This window comes from Megalops cyprinoides, chromosome 2 (genome assembly GCF_013368585.1).
Source record: "Megalops cyprinoides isolate fMegCyp1 chromosome 2, fMegCyp1.pri, whole genome shotgun sequence".
NCBI classification, from domain to species: Eukaryota; Metazoa; Chordata; class Actinopteri; order Elopiformes; family Megalopidae; genus Megalops; species Megalops cyprinoides.
The window spans coordinates 10,075,282-10,089,283 of NC_050584.1; the positions used below are offsets into that span (position 1 = coordinate 10,075,282).

The 14,002-nt window shown below is 41.3% G+C and overlaps 1 protein-coding gene across 12 annotated transcripts in view; it reads right to left on the reverse strand.

Annotated features, from left to right (window-relative positions):
* ptprma (protein tyrosine phosphatase receptor type Ma) overlaps positions 1-14,002 on the reverse strand; it is a 201,918-nt gene that overhangs the window by 134,048 nt on the left and 53,868 nt on the right. The gene's annotated exons all lie outside the window — the stretch shown is intronic.

Below are 14,002 nucleotides of genomic sequence, written 5' to 3' on the forward strand. Positions count from 1 at the left end.
TTCATGTAGCTTATTTGCTCCAGGTTATTGCAGCATCTGACACCAATATGCGATTCAAGACTAGAAAGACAAGAGGACATCTATCTCAAACACGTCAATGTATAACCACATTGTAATATTTAAACAAGCATCCAGGAAACCCAGTTATTGACTTTAGCTCATACTGTTGACATTGTTCAGAAAACCACATATGATTCAGTTGATTTAGGCTCTGTATCCTCGCTTTTGTAACACACACAAAACAGAATTGTTTCCATTTAGATGTGCTTGTTTTAGTGTGCAAACACTTAGACACAGGGACACAGCAGAACTGGCTGAAACAGACTTTGCAGAGTTAGCTGCAAATACAGAGATCAGTAACAGTAAGTCGATATTAGAATCAATCTAACAGTCCCCTAGTAATATGACTCATTTTATCATTTTCTCCTTTTTCAGCTGATAGCAAAGTTTCATCCAATTTTCTCTCTACCTGCCTATAAAACAACAGAGGGAGAAAAAATATTACTCATAATACCTGCCATGAATCTTTAAACAAAAGAGTTAGGAGCACATGGGGGGGGGGGGGGGGGGGGGGGGGTAGATAACAAGGCAATAAATATTAAATCAGAATTCACCAGAGAGTTTCATGAATATGGAAAAAGTTAAAAGCTTTACTGCGTCATCACCTTGTTTAACAGTCCAAGACCACGACTGAACAAAAGAAATGTGTGCGAGCATTTCTAGCCTGTTCCACACTGCACGAATTTCCACCCTTGGTGCTGAAACACAGGCACAGTGACAGCGGAATTCCTCGTTTACAGTTACAGATATAAAGCAATGAAACAACTGCTGAGCTAAGGAAACACGACATGAAACACGCGTGGAAGTCTTTTGCTTTGAAGCCGCAGAGGCCTGCAGACTGAGCAGGAGAGATGGGGGAGGACATTTGTCTTTCGTGCTCTGGAGTGAAAGACAGCTGTGCGGAGAAAAAAGAGCAGAAGCACCCACAATCGTCCAAAACACCCCCACCCCCTCCCCCCCCACAAACACACATACACACACACGCGCGCGCGCGCACACACACACACACACACACACACACACACACACACACACACACACACACACACACACACACACACACACACACACTCCTCTGTGTGCATGCTGCTTTACAGTTACGAGCATCCTTTGTGCGGTGGGGAAAAAAAAAAGTGACATGTCAATAACTGCGGGGGAACCCGCTCCTCTCAACAAATAGCTGTGTAATCCTCTCTGATTCCATCTGTCTTCACTCACAGATAACAAGCAAGAGATCTGTCATGTTTACAGAATTAAAGAAAGAATGAAAGCGTTTGGGTGAGGAGCGTGCCTGGCTGCGACGACAGGGGGATACACACGTGGACGTGCTCCCTCCCAAACCGTGTCTGTCACATGCTCACAAACTCTACCCCTCCACCTGAAGCCTCGGCCCTGATATATCTATTTGGGCCAGCTGCCTCTCATCGATCCCCAGCAATAACAACGTTTGCTCTAGGAGATGCGTGTCACGACATGTCTTGAGAACCCGGAGGGAAAACATAAAGGTCAGAGAAAACCAGATCCTGCTGACCCCGAAATGGCCAAGGAACGTGAGTGTGTTTGGCTTCCAGGTCCTCTGTTTCAATCACACAGTCCAAGGCAAGCTGCACCATGGCAACCTGAAATGTGACTGAAGGATTTTCCATCTCACGGTCATTATATTATATTTGTGCATCTACATCAACAGAGTGGAGGGAAATGGCAATTATCAACACTACCTCTACATGGTCGGGCCTAATTCTGGTGGATTGCCACACAGCGCTTACTGGTTGCTAACGTCAAGACATTATCAAGATGTTCTCACTTCTGGTTTATTAAAATGGTGTTCATAATCATTGTCCCCTGGGCTTGTTCCTGAATTAGCACAACCTTTATTGTTATCCATTATACATGTGCCATGCACCCATTTGGTGCTTTAAATGAATGTAATGTACTTTGCAAAAAAACACCATTTACTGTATAATAAAGAATCTGACTAATCTACCTACAAGATTATGAAACGCTATTCAGGCAGCTTCCGGCCATTCCTAACACAAGCTGTGCACCTTTGGTCTAAAGGAAATGTATGGAAGTACTAAGTGAGGAGACATTGTGTCACAGAACCTTAAAGAGACATTGGGCTTTATAGACCAATTCTCCTGTCCTTTGTTTTAGATGAGCTGTCGGCTTAGGTGCTAAAACACCGAACAGAGTAGGCATTCAGGAGCACTGCAATTGCACTGCGTGCTGGAACTAGAAAGCATATTGCATGACAAAGTGTTCAATCTAAACTCAAATCATTGGTCCCAATAACCAAGCATCAGATATTTCCTCCACGACTAAATCAAGTGTCCAGTACTGTTTTAATGGAGTTACTATATGACTGTTCTTGTTGTAGTTGTAATTACAGAATTTAAAAAAAAAAGCTCCAATAGGCACTTTTACATCATCAAGCACCCATCTGAAATGTGAATAAAATGATGGGTACCCTCGAGTGACAAGTCCAGTCTTGTGCATTACAGCCTTCTTAATCTAGATTAAATTGCTGAGTGCAGTGTTAAATTTCTCTCTACTCATTTTCCAAGGCAAGTTCTTTGTTGATCTCCTTTCGCCTGCAGCACCAGGCAGTAATTTGATCATTTATAATAATAATGGTATTGTTTGAGGACTTTCAGACAACTCGGACAGTCTCTGGGATTGTTTTTAAGCATGATTAAGGTATGGTGGAGCGCACCGGCTTGATTTCCAATATCCGCACTCTCCCGTTTTACATCTCATCATAGGGCTGAGCTCCAATCCTCACTTTTTATGAAATATCTCATTACCCACGTGCGTCTGTGGCGTTTCGTTCGTACTGCTGTTTGCCGGTGTGGGTAAGGGGAGACACGGAGTGGATTCGAATGACCGGAGCGGTCTCCCGAAATGAAACAGAATGCCCCTGAGGAGTCACTGAAGGGACGGGGGTTGACACTGAGCCGAGGCAGCGTGACATAAGACCAGGCGGATGGAGAGAACACCGCTGCTGGGGTTCACTATTTGCAAGAGCCTTTGAACTTTGAATCAGATTCTCCAGGCGAGTTAATGAGCCTGTTCTGTCCCTTACGCAAGGCAGATTTTTTTCTTTTTTTTTTTTTTTAACGTTGACTTTGCTCTTATTAAACTGCTTAGAAAGCATCACACTGATCAAGTTGTCTTGATCATTATTTTTTTTACCTTGGTAAAATTAAGTCAACAGACCTTGTGACACATGTGGGTGGACAGGCGAGTTACTTCAGTCCCTGCAGCCTTTATAGCTCTGTGTATTTGTGTATGAGGGAGTCTGTATGGAACAACATCCACACCTCACAGTCACATTTTTCCCTTGCTGCTATTCAACTAAAAAAGGGCACATCTTTTCCGAGGGCTTCCTTCGGTCCTTTTATCTCTCCTTGTACCTTCGTACACTTTTGATATTTGATTTATTTTCTGAGCTGTCATATTTCTAAAAAAAAAAAAAAAAAACAGGCCAGGCGATGCACATTCAGCAGTTTGACTTTCATAGTTGCATATTTGTATTTATTGCTGTATGAGACCATGGGAGAAGAAAGAAGACAAGGTCACATCAATGCAACAGCACTTGACTGATGAATAAAAACCTGATTTGAATATTTCTTCTATCTCAATAAGGACGGACCAGAATAAAATCTGCAACTAATTGAAAGCAGCTCCTGATAGTTACTCCTTCATTAAGAAGCTCTAATCTCTGATAACTGGAAAGACCCTGTCATAGTATTTTTGAGATTCTGGATTGAAAACCCTCGGCTTCTCCGGCTGCGTGTGCCTGATCGCCTGATAAGTCCTCTGTGTAAATCCATTGTCCCCCCTCTTTGTTGTCATTTCCTGCTTGTTTAGTGGTGTGGTTTTGGAAGACATGTCGGGAATAGGTTAAAGGGCGGGGTTGGATTATTGAGGAAAAAGAAGGTCCTGATTATCCTTTTTTGTTTTTGCTGTAACATATTACTCATTGGTTGATTGACTGGCTGACTGACTGATTTCCCATGAGGAGAACTGTAGTGCAATCTGAAAGAGGTTTCTTAAAGAGGCAGATGCCATGCCTCTTTAAGAAAGCTCTTAAACTCAGTGTCTACGGAATAATTTGTTTTATATTCCGTAAACAGTATACAGTATGTGGTTATCTGAAAAAATGTGCAAAACAACGCTCAACAAATCATTAGTAAGTCAAAAAAGAGAGATGAGAAAATGTCCACAAGGAGTCAAAATCCTTTATTGTTGAGAAAAGTACCAAGAGAGCGGACTGGAAATGTATCATCCAAAAACTCTCAGATGCACATGAGAAATGCACCAGACACATGTGAAGAATGCAAAAAAGCTTGGCTTTCTAAAAAGGCAATTACGCCTGCATCCAAAATAATGGAGTTGGCATCTAAAGCACATTACACACCTGGCATGTGCCAATTTCGTACCTCATTATACTAACAAAATTGTTTTTTTTTTCTCCTCCCGTTTCCCACCCCTGAAATAAAGGAAGCAATCTGTTGGTGATTTGTCAGCTACAACTTACCCGTCACTAAACTGGATCCTGCATGCATTATAAGTTGATGATAATGCTGATGAACTAGAGGAGTTACCCTTGGTGTAAAAATAAAAACACCTTTTTGTCAGCTACTTGTAGGTTAACTTATGGCTGCCACTAGTGTGCTTATTCTGATGCACTATTTATTTCTAAGCAGCAGCTGCATTATTTTTGGAGGCTCTATCAGGCTTTGCTATAGAACAAGTTAGTTACAGAGGTGGAGAGCAAGTAAAGGTTAAAATGACAGCAACGGAAAAATAACACTTTCTACATGTAATGTGTCACAATGACAGCTTCAAGTGGTCACAAAGTCCCTACGACGATTATGTCACTATACCACTGACTGGATCACATTCATTCATACTGTTGTCCCTGTATGTCTTCAGTCAAGTAATAGGTGCATTTGTCAAAAGCCAGTAGCAAATTCCAAATATATTTACTGAAACAATCCAAACTCAAGCATGATAATACATGATAATAATGTTGTTTCCCCATTACTAAAAAACACAGATTCAGACAAAAGTAAATCCCTAGAGTAAAAATAGTCTGTTAATATCAAGCAAGAAGAACATGTATTTATGAAGAAGGATGAAAACTAATTAGTAACAACACTTGCAAATGGGAAATATCTTGTGGGGTACTGCTTCTGAGGAATGACTGAAACTGATCATTTGTGTGAGAGGAGTACCATACCAGTTTCTCTCAGGCCGGGTTCCTATGGGTTTTGTGCAAAATAAATTTAGATCTGGAATAACAGGTTATTTGACATCTGATCCAAAAAAGGACTTCAAGCAATTGAAGTATGGAATGAGGAAACAGAAATATTCCAGCCCTCAAGGATCAGAATTACCCACCCCTAATAATGGCCATTTAATGCAGGTGAACACTGTCAGTTTCTCAAAGTAACTCTCAGATGTCGTCTTTTCTCCTTCCCTGAAGCAGATTTACAAAGTTGAACGCTACAAGCACTTAGTTTTGGAGATGCTGTGCTGTCTGGCCCTTGTCCATCACACAAGGAAAATATCATTAGGCAAAGAATACCACTATTTGCTTAGCAATAGCCTCATCCCCCTACTCCATGCTTTGAACAACATGTTCACTGGCTGTCACTTACCCTCCTTTTGTCTCGCATAATGTGACCACAGAATGCACCTCTGCCGGAGCAACATAATTAGCGGACAAATTTGAAAGCAAATTGTAACGGGACTGTTTTAATGGTTATAATGTGCTCAGCATGGAAAACGTTGTTTTTTTTATCCCCTTAACAATGCTGGGTTCAGGACCAATTAAGACAAGAAAGCTTTAAAAGCGACCAGACCACTGCTTGTATGTTCCATAAAGCGCGCCACTCTGCAATCACGTAAACGGCTCAGAAAAACGGTTTGTATTATTCCAAATACAAAAATAGTGAACACACGAAGGCCATTTCCAGCTCCTCTTATGAAGAGATATCGACCTTGGAAGTGGCACATAAATCCATGTGGTCATTTTTGCAATGCGGCTAAAAGAAATATACAAAAGGACAAACACAGGCAGACAAAGAGATGAATAGCAGTAGAACTACGAAACTAAGGACCAGATAAAAAGGAAAAACATTCTCTGGCCTTCTGAAGGCCAAAAACGGTTGTGTGTCAACAATTTTAAGTGATAACACGCATTAAAGAAAGAGAGTCTGAATGTTTTTTTTTTATGGATGAGATGAACTGTCAACAGTAAAACTATATGTGCGATGCAGCTATTTAGGCAGCAGAGTGAACAGGTGCATAGCAAGACACCTGTTTGGTTTATTGCTAAAGGAAAACGCTGCTGCAAAACACCTTTAAAAAGAAATGACAAAAGGGTGATGAGCCAGGTCGGTCAAACTATATTCACCTGTGCATTCCGACTTTTTAAAAATGACATTAGGAACTATCCAATATCCGGTTAAAATGGGTTATGAACACGTGAGGAGTTGTTAGGATAAAGAGGGGTAGGGCATGGATGATATCATCAGGAGCATCCTGTGCAATTGTCTTGTTGGTTCTGTTCCAGCGGACTTGTTATGCCATGTAAACACCTCCACACGAGCCAGTGAGAGAGGTAATGAGATTTTTCTACTCAGGAGAAGACATCAGCTTTCAGTTAGTGAATGGATCAATGCTTCACTGGGAGAGCAGAGGATTAGTGAACGTGTATTTTAATCGTTAACATTTTCCAGTGCAGCTGTCAGTGCACCACCCTCACAAAAAAACAGAGGAAGAAACCAAAGTGCTTTAATTAATAAGTAATCCGGACAACAGAGGACGGGAAGAAGCAGCAAAATCTTTCTCAGAATGGCTGTGCCCCTCGACAGTGGAGTTTAAGGAGTCGAGCAGCACGGTGGCTCTTTTCAATCGATCTGAGCCGTCTATGGATTAAATCATGCACTCAGTCCCAGGGGATGTGGGTGGGTTCCTCTCTGATACAAATGAAACTGACCCACAACGCACAAATAACCTCAGATCTGGGGTCAGGTTTCCTTTGGAAAAAACTGAAATAAGTGAAAAGTGCTGACCTCGATACCAAGCTGGTTTGTCCTGTTGAACAGGTAGAAAGTTTTGCTAGCCCAAGGGTGTTGAAGGTCCCCCCATCAGTTTTTTTTCTGCTTACTAGGCACCCTTTCAAGAGCCTTATATAATTTCAGTTTTTACAAAAAACATCCATTCGCACAGCTGGGTATTTACTGATGCAATTAAGGTGAGGTATCTTGATCAAAGTTATAACTGTTTTAACCGCAGCAACTAGTGGCCCTCTAGGTATGAGATCAGTGTATCCAGTGTAATCCTGGCTCCCATCTAGGAAGAGTATGGCAAGAAGACACTCCCCTTGCAAAAAAAAAGAAATTAAGAAAAATACTCAGGCATTACTTACACTTAGATTTTGGATAATGTCTTAAAACTTACCAAGGTCTTCAGAATAAATTAACAGCTTTCCACAGTTTATCAGCACAAGTAACAACAAATAATTGGCATGACCTTGAATGGATACATACAATTCTGATGACATAAGAACAGAATTTGCTGAAACACAGACTGGAGTTCTCTTTCAATTTTGTCATTCTTGGACTTTTTCTGAACAATCCAGGCAAAACATGACAGCCGAAGCCCGGTGCTCTTGTACCTGGGTTGTGTTGTCGGCGATTATTGATTAACCTTCACATGCAAAGTACTTTGCAAATTGAAGATGGCTTATTGGAAATGGGATATATGTAAGTCCCCATGATGAATTACAGCCATGCGCTGAAGAGATGAGGGAGATGTTTGCCCAAGTGTAGGCCTGATAATTGAGTTTACACTCCTCATTTCAATACAAACCCCTCTGTAAATACAGACAGCAGCTTTGAACATTCCACAGCACCAAGACTGCCACTGCACAAAGCGAGTGGACTCAAAAGAGAAAATGTAATGACCATGGTAACCCTGAGAATGTCACAAGCTCTACAAGCTTTCAGAAGTTAGAGCGCATCTGTTCATCAGGTATTCCTGTACATAAATGATAAAATAAAAAGGAATAATCGACTCCATTCTTAATAACTTCACTATTCATTGACAACAGAGAATGGACAAGTTAAGCAGAACCACATTTTTAGATATGCTTAGACTATTGAAAATTTCACTTTGATTCACTCAAGTGGGCTTCTTTTCCAAAGAAAATGCCAATTGTCTCTGATCAAGCTTTAAAACTAGAACAAAAAGTTAAATATATAAAATAAAATAAAATACGTTGAAGATGTTGATTTGAATGGCAGCAACAGCACTGGGAACCACGCTCCAAGTATTTGCGAAAGACAGGCAACGAGAATTTACCCAGCCCAGTGGGTGGTGCCAATTCAGATTAAGGACAAGAAGACAGGGAGGATACCAAGCCGCTGATGAAGAGCCAGCCTCCTTTACTTCAGGCCTTCTCACATAACTGTCTGTGGTCCTGCGGAATTCTGGGATTCCTCCCAAGTCTGGCGAGTCTCCATGGCTTACAGGCAATTTAAACCCAACACCTATGGCACGACGCCCTCAGCAGCAGGGGGCTGCTGTAAACCTCACTCTAAGTGGATGCCAACAGCGCCAACCATGCCAGGTTCCATCAGGACACCATTTACAGGCATAGTTTATTATGGACCCAGTGGTCATCCCCCTGAAATTTCTGTAGCCAAACAGCACAACAGGCATTTTCTTTGCTGAGCGACATCAACTACAGGAGCAGCACTGGTTCCTGCTGCAGTCATTAAATCGGTTATTAGTGCTCAAGCATAGCAGATGACCGTGTCCCATTTATACAGCTGAGATTTATTGGTACTGTATAACAGGGCACAACACCTGAGACTGGACCCAGGCCCAGAGCCCTGCACACTTACCCTGCTGCCCCACTTCTGCACACACAATGGGCATGTTTCCCGTAAGGACAGCTTTAAAAATAAGTTTCGATTGAAGGAAGGAAGCGTGATGCAAAGCAGTGCACTGACACTATGCGTCAAGTCCATGATATTGTTTCAAACCTTTCCTGCAAGTGCCTCTATAAAGCACAGGAACCAATTTCAGACAACAATAAAAGTAAAGATTTGTTCATAGCTAAGGATTTTCTGAGAACAATTTCAAAGCACACAGCATTTTTTTGTTTTCTTTCTTTTTTCTTTCATTTTTTCAGCATTTTTCTGATTAAATATATATATATAATATATATGTATCTCCAAAGATCCAAAGATGTAAACCAAAGTAAGACACTTTAGTGGGCCTTCATAGCTCATTACAGACTATGCCTTATAGATCTTCTACTAATTACAAGAAACTGAATCTTCACTTGAGCTTGGACTATTCATTTATGGATTTTGAATGTTATTACAAGGCACTGACATGTTCCAGACAATAGCTGAATGTCTGAATTAAAGCTTGGGTTGGATCAGCTATAAGGTCTATGTAGGGCACCACAGTGAAATTTTGACCCATCCAGTTAACATAAATCACAAACCTGTTGTCAATATAGCAACCTTCATGCTGTTAAAAGGCGGCAGGTTCTACTGTAACCTAAAGCCCCTTTTGCCAAAACATCAACAGTTTTGATGCAGATTCAACATATCCACAACACAATAAATTTAAAACCTTATAGAGGATGGCAATTCTCTACAAATGATTCATTAATTTACAATGTGCCAGTAAGGTAGGTATAATTACCTTAATTGATTCAGTATATATCCTGGCTTCTTGGTATTAGAAAATCAATCACCTACATTGCATCATGCATCCAGGTGTTGTCACGCAGTGGAATTAAATTCGTTTAGAGGTAATATCCTAATGTAGAAACATCCATTATATTCAACATTCCCATTAACAGGAAGCCCTGAACTTTGAAACACATCTGTATTAAAATAGAGATGATTCATATATCTAACAATATTCTGCATAAAGGAAAAAAAGATCTCACATTATAAAGTATAAACTAATTTGGTTCACAGGGACATGCACCATAGTCCACCTCTAATCAAAACCCATAGGTTGGCGGTACTGCAGAATTTTAAGTTGAATAAGGGCCTGGGTGCTGGATGTAATTTGCAGTAATGACTACGGTGCTCATTATTTCTACCCCATTCAGGTCTTGAACTTTGAAATCATTACCACGGTGGAAATCAGTGTGAAGGGCCGCTCTTTAAACCCAAACCCTTACCTCCATTCCGCAGCGGGTGAACGGCCTTGTCCGCTAATAAAATTCACAGGGGTCACACTGAGAGAAATGACTGGTGACATCTCGAAAATGTCAATGAAGACGGACAGTTATTGCTTCGCAGTACCAATGGGGGTAAAAAGAAGAAGAAAATATTCAAGCCCAGGATCACCTTGTTAATATGAAGTGCTTTATCCTAAGACCAATTTCCAAGGCACTCTAGAACTTAAAAAAAAAAGTCTTTTCAGATTTTAAGGCAAAGCAAAATGACATTGTTCTGCTTTCCACAGAGGCTGACACCCTGAGATTAGCATCCTCATCCATTTCAGCCTTGCCCTTATGCTTCAGTGGTGGGTTCAACACATTGTCAAGTACACTTATAGGCATGATAACAGATTCAACGACAGCTTGCAAGGTTATTAAATCTGCTCAATTTCATTTGCATCATTACATTAAGTTGAAACGTGTTCATAGTTTGAGTCAAATGGTTTCTCATCTGACTCAATCAAAGTTGGAAGAGTTTGGATTGATCGGAATCTCCTTGAGTTCAGCACTGATGTGCCAATTGATTAAATGAACAGCACACTACACTGTACCAAATGTGCAGCTGTCAGCATGTTGGCCAACCAGCTGTGTAATATTTAAAAGTATCTCAGCAGCACATCAGTTGCTGCAATGTGTGTGAACAGTAAAAACAGCATTTTTCTAGAGCTATTTTGCACACTTTACTCAGCAGGGAACAACAACAACAACAAAAAAACTGCACTGTGCATGTGCAAGGGATGGTGTAAAGAGAGTAAATGAACAGAAAGAATGGTTTCAATGTCAATTTGCACTTGTGTGAATGATCAAGAAGAATTCAATGGTGGAAATATCATTTTCTCTCGTAACATTTTCTTCATGCCCACCACTCACACAATGTGACTGCGATAATCTAGGTGTGCCATTAATGAAAATTTGTCTTAATATCACAAATTTATGGCAAATGTCTGCCAACGTTCAGCAGGAGCAAGGACATTCCTCAGACTCAAGAGACTCCTTCAAGTTAAAACAGTAATAAAGGTTACAGTAGGGGCAATATCATACACAGCTGCGACAGCATATTCACCTCACATGTAAACAACAGGAAGCAGCCGGAGGTTGCCACCGGAGGTCGTCTATCACCGAGCGTCTGCTCTACTCTGCACCTTTTCCTGGTTCAGCTAAGGAGTTCCTGTCACCGTTTAAGTTGTTGAACTGAGGAGTTTCAATAATGGAACCTTGTGTTCGACAATGTAGGGACCAAAAATTTCCATGTTAAGTAAAGACAGCCCACCATCTTGGTCTCTATTTATAGAGCGTCTTTGCCCCTGTCTTCCTCACCGTCTCCAACATTCCAGTATGTTTACACCATCAGCCACATCTCAGATTTTGCTCGGAGGAAATCAGCTTATAGAGGAGGGAGGATTTCACTGTGACAAAGAGGCAATGCCAGCTCTGCATGACACCATTGCTTCAAGGCGTGATAATATCCTCTCTTATGTTCATGGTGCTTTTCTTTCAGCACTGCAGTTACGTGCATGTGAAGCGCAAGAGGTCAAGGGTAGAGCAGGTGTTTTATTTCACCGGAACAGGAATGAAACCTCACACTTCTTTGTTTTGAGTTGCTTTCAGTCATGACAGCTTTAAGATAATTACATTTCAAGAGGATTTCAACAACCATCCTCACGTAATGCAAGCCATGCAATTACAAATTAGTCATGCTGATAAAATGGTTCTGCTTCTACTGAGAGGTGTTTTATGAAAATCATTAAAAATGTTCGCACTTTTCCAGAGATCCTCAACGTCATCAGCATAACAAATATGAAAAAAGTCCAGGTTAGTGTGCTTCCACACATTACTGCCTCTGGCAACATTTGTCTCGACCTCATCTCTAAAGCCTCACCGATATATATGTTTTTAACAAAATCAATATCTCAACAATTACATTTATTCTTAATCCCATAAAAGTGACACTTCCTCACCTTATGGCTTTCCAGTCTAGCACAAGGCTAAAATATATGAGGGCCAGTTTCAGATTCTCAAATACCATTAGCTTATTTTCACCTTCAGCCTTTTCCCTCCATGGAAATCTCATCTTTTGGTGATTTGATTTAAATTTTGAAATTCGATTTCTGACGTCCTCTCTGTAAGGCAGCCATCTCCTCTCCTCTCGCAGACTAAGTGGATCATTCTTGGGCTGTCAGATCCATCTGTCCAGCTGCCTAACAGTAAACTACTTTTCCCCCCCCTGAATCAGCCCTGGTATCCAGGTGCATGTTGCATGGGAGTGGGGTGGGTGTGGGGGAGGACTGCAAAAATGGGAGTTCCGTTTCTCGTGTCTGTTGGGAATTTGTTCAATACAGCTTTGTAATAATGAGAGATTCTTTAGCACCGACGTGTCTCTCGATTTGACGGCCAATCTGAGAGTTAGTGGTGTTTTTTTCTTTTGGTTTGTTTTGCCTTTTTTGTTTTTTTTGCAGCTAAGCTCACTTTCAACTTCCCAGTCTTCGATCTGTCATTGTCCTCTTAAGCGCTGAACAGATGAAATAATCAGTGATAATTGTGCCGTCAAACCTCAGCTCGGTCTGAGATGCCAACAGGCGGGATGAACCCAGGCGAGTTGTCTGAAGAGACGTCTCGTTACCAAGTGGTGATGAAAGGCGCTCTTTGCTGGGTGCACTTATTATCATTAAAACCGTAACCTCCCACAAAGATATCCAGACTGTTCATAAATAATTGTCTTGAGTTGTTCTCTTCTCAGAGGCAGCAAGTATTTTAAAACAAGCGCAAAGAAAAAGGAACACAGAGCTGAGATCAGCTTGGGCTCTCTGTTGACTGTCGCCTCTAGGTAGTTGTGAGTGGTAGATTTTGGAATGTTTGTTTCCAAATGTATTCTAAGGGTTAGAATTTAAGCCTATGGTTTTTTTCCAATTCCAGTTATTCAATGAGCTGGTGCACATATCTGCAAAAACAAATACACAACATGCACACACAAATCCACAACACAGATGTACGACTGCTCTTGCTCCTACGCACAAAAAAAAATGACCTGCTACGTGAACCGGCACTGGGAAGGATTGTTTCGGGTAAAAGTCGAGTGAATTTCTTGCAAAACGTTTAACCTCGGGCACAAGCTGCGGTTCCCCTCCATGGAGCACAGTCCTGCTGACTGGTGCATGTGGGACACTCAGATTTATGGGACGTGACCCTGTGACAAATCATATCCAAAAGAGAAGCTGAATTTGCAGGACTGCACACCGGTGCCCTGTAAACTGCCTCAGTCCTTTACCCTCATCGTGGGCAATCCAATTTACAGGCTGAGTCTCGAGCAGGAGCACCCATTAAAACATAATGCACGGGGAAAATGAAGCGCTTGCTGTTATCTTGTTTGCACTCCTCATGAAGCCAGCAGGAAGATAGGGGAAATAACCCATTCAGCTGGAGCATAAATTGATATTTTAATTAATATAGTTCAAAAATGCCAAGTAGGACCTCGGCCGAAGAGTTTCATTCTCCTCCTGTCTCCTGCACTATTTTAGGCAATAATTCTCAGAGAAAAGCCAGCGAGCAAGTGAAATTGAACAGCCTACTGCTGGCAAGCCCCATTTACTCATCAGAGGGGAATCAACTGGATGCTTGCACTGGAAAATCAGACAAATTTGAAACTACTCACAGGCCCCAGAAAATGGAGGAAGCACG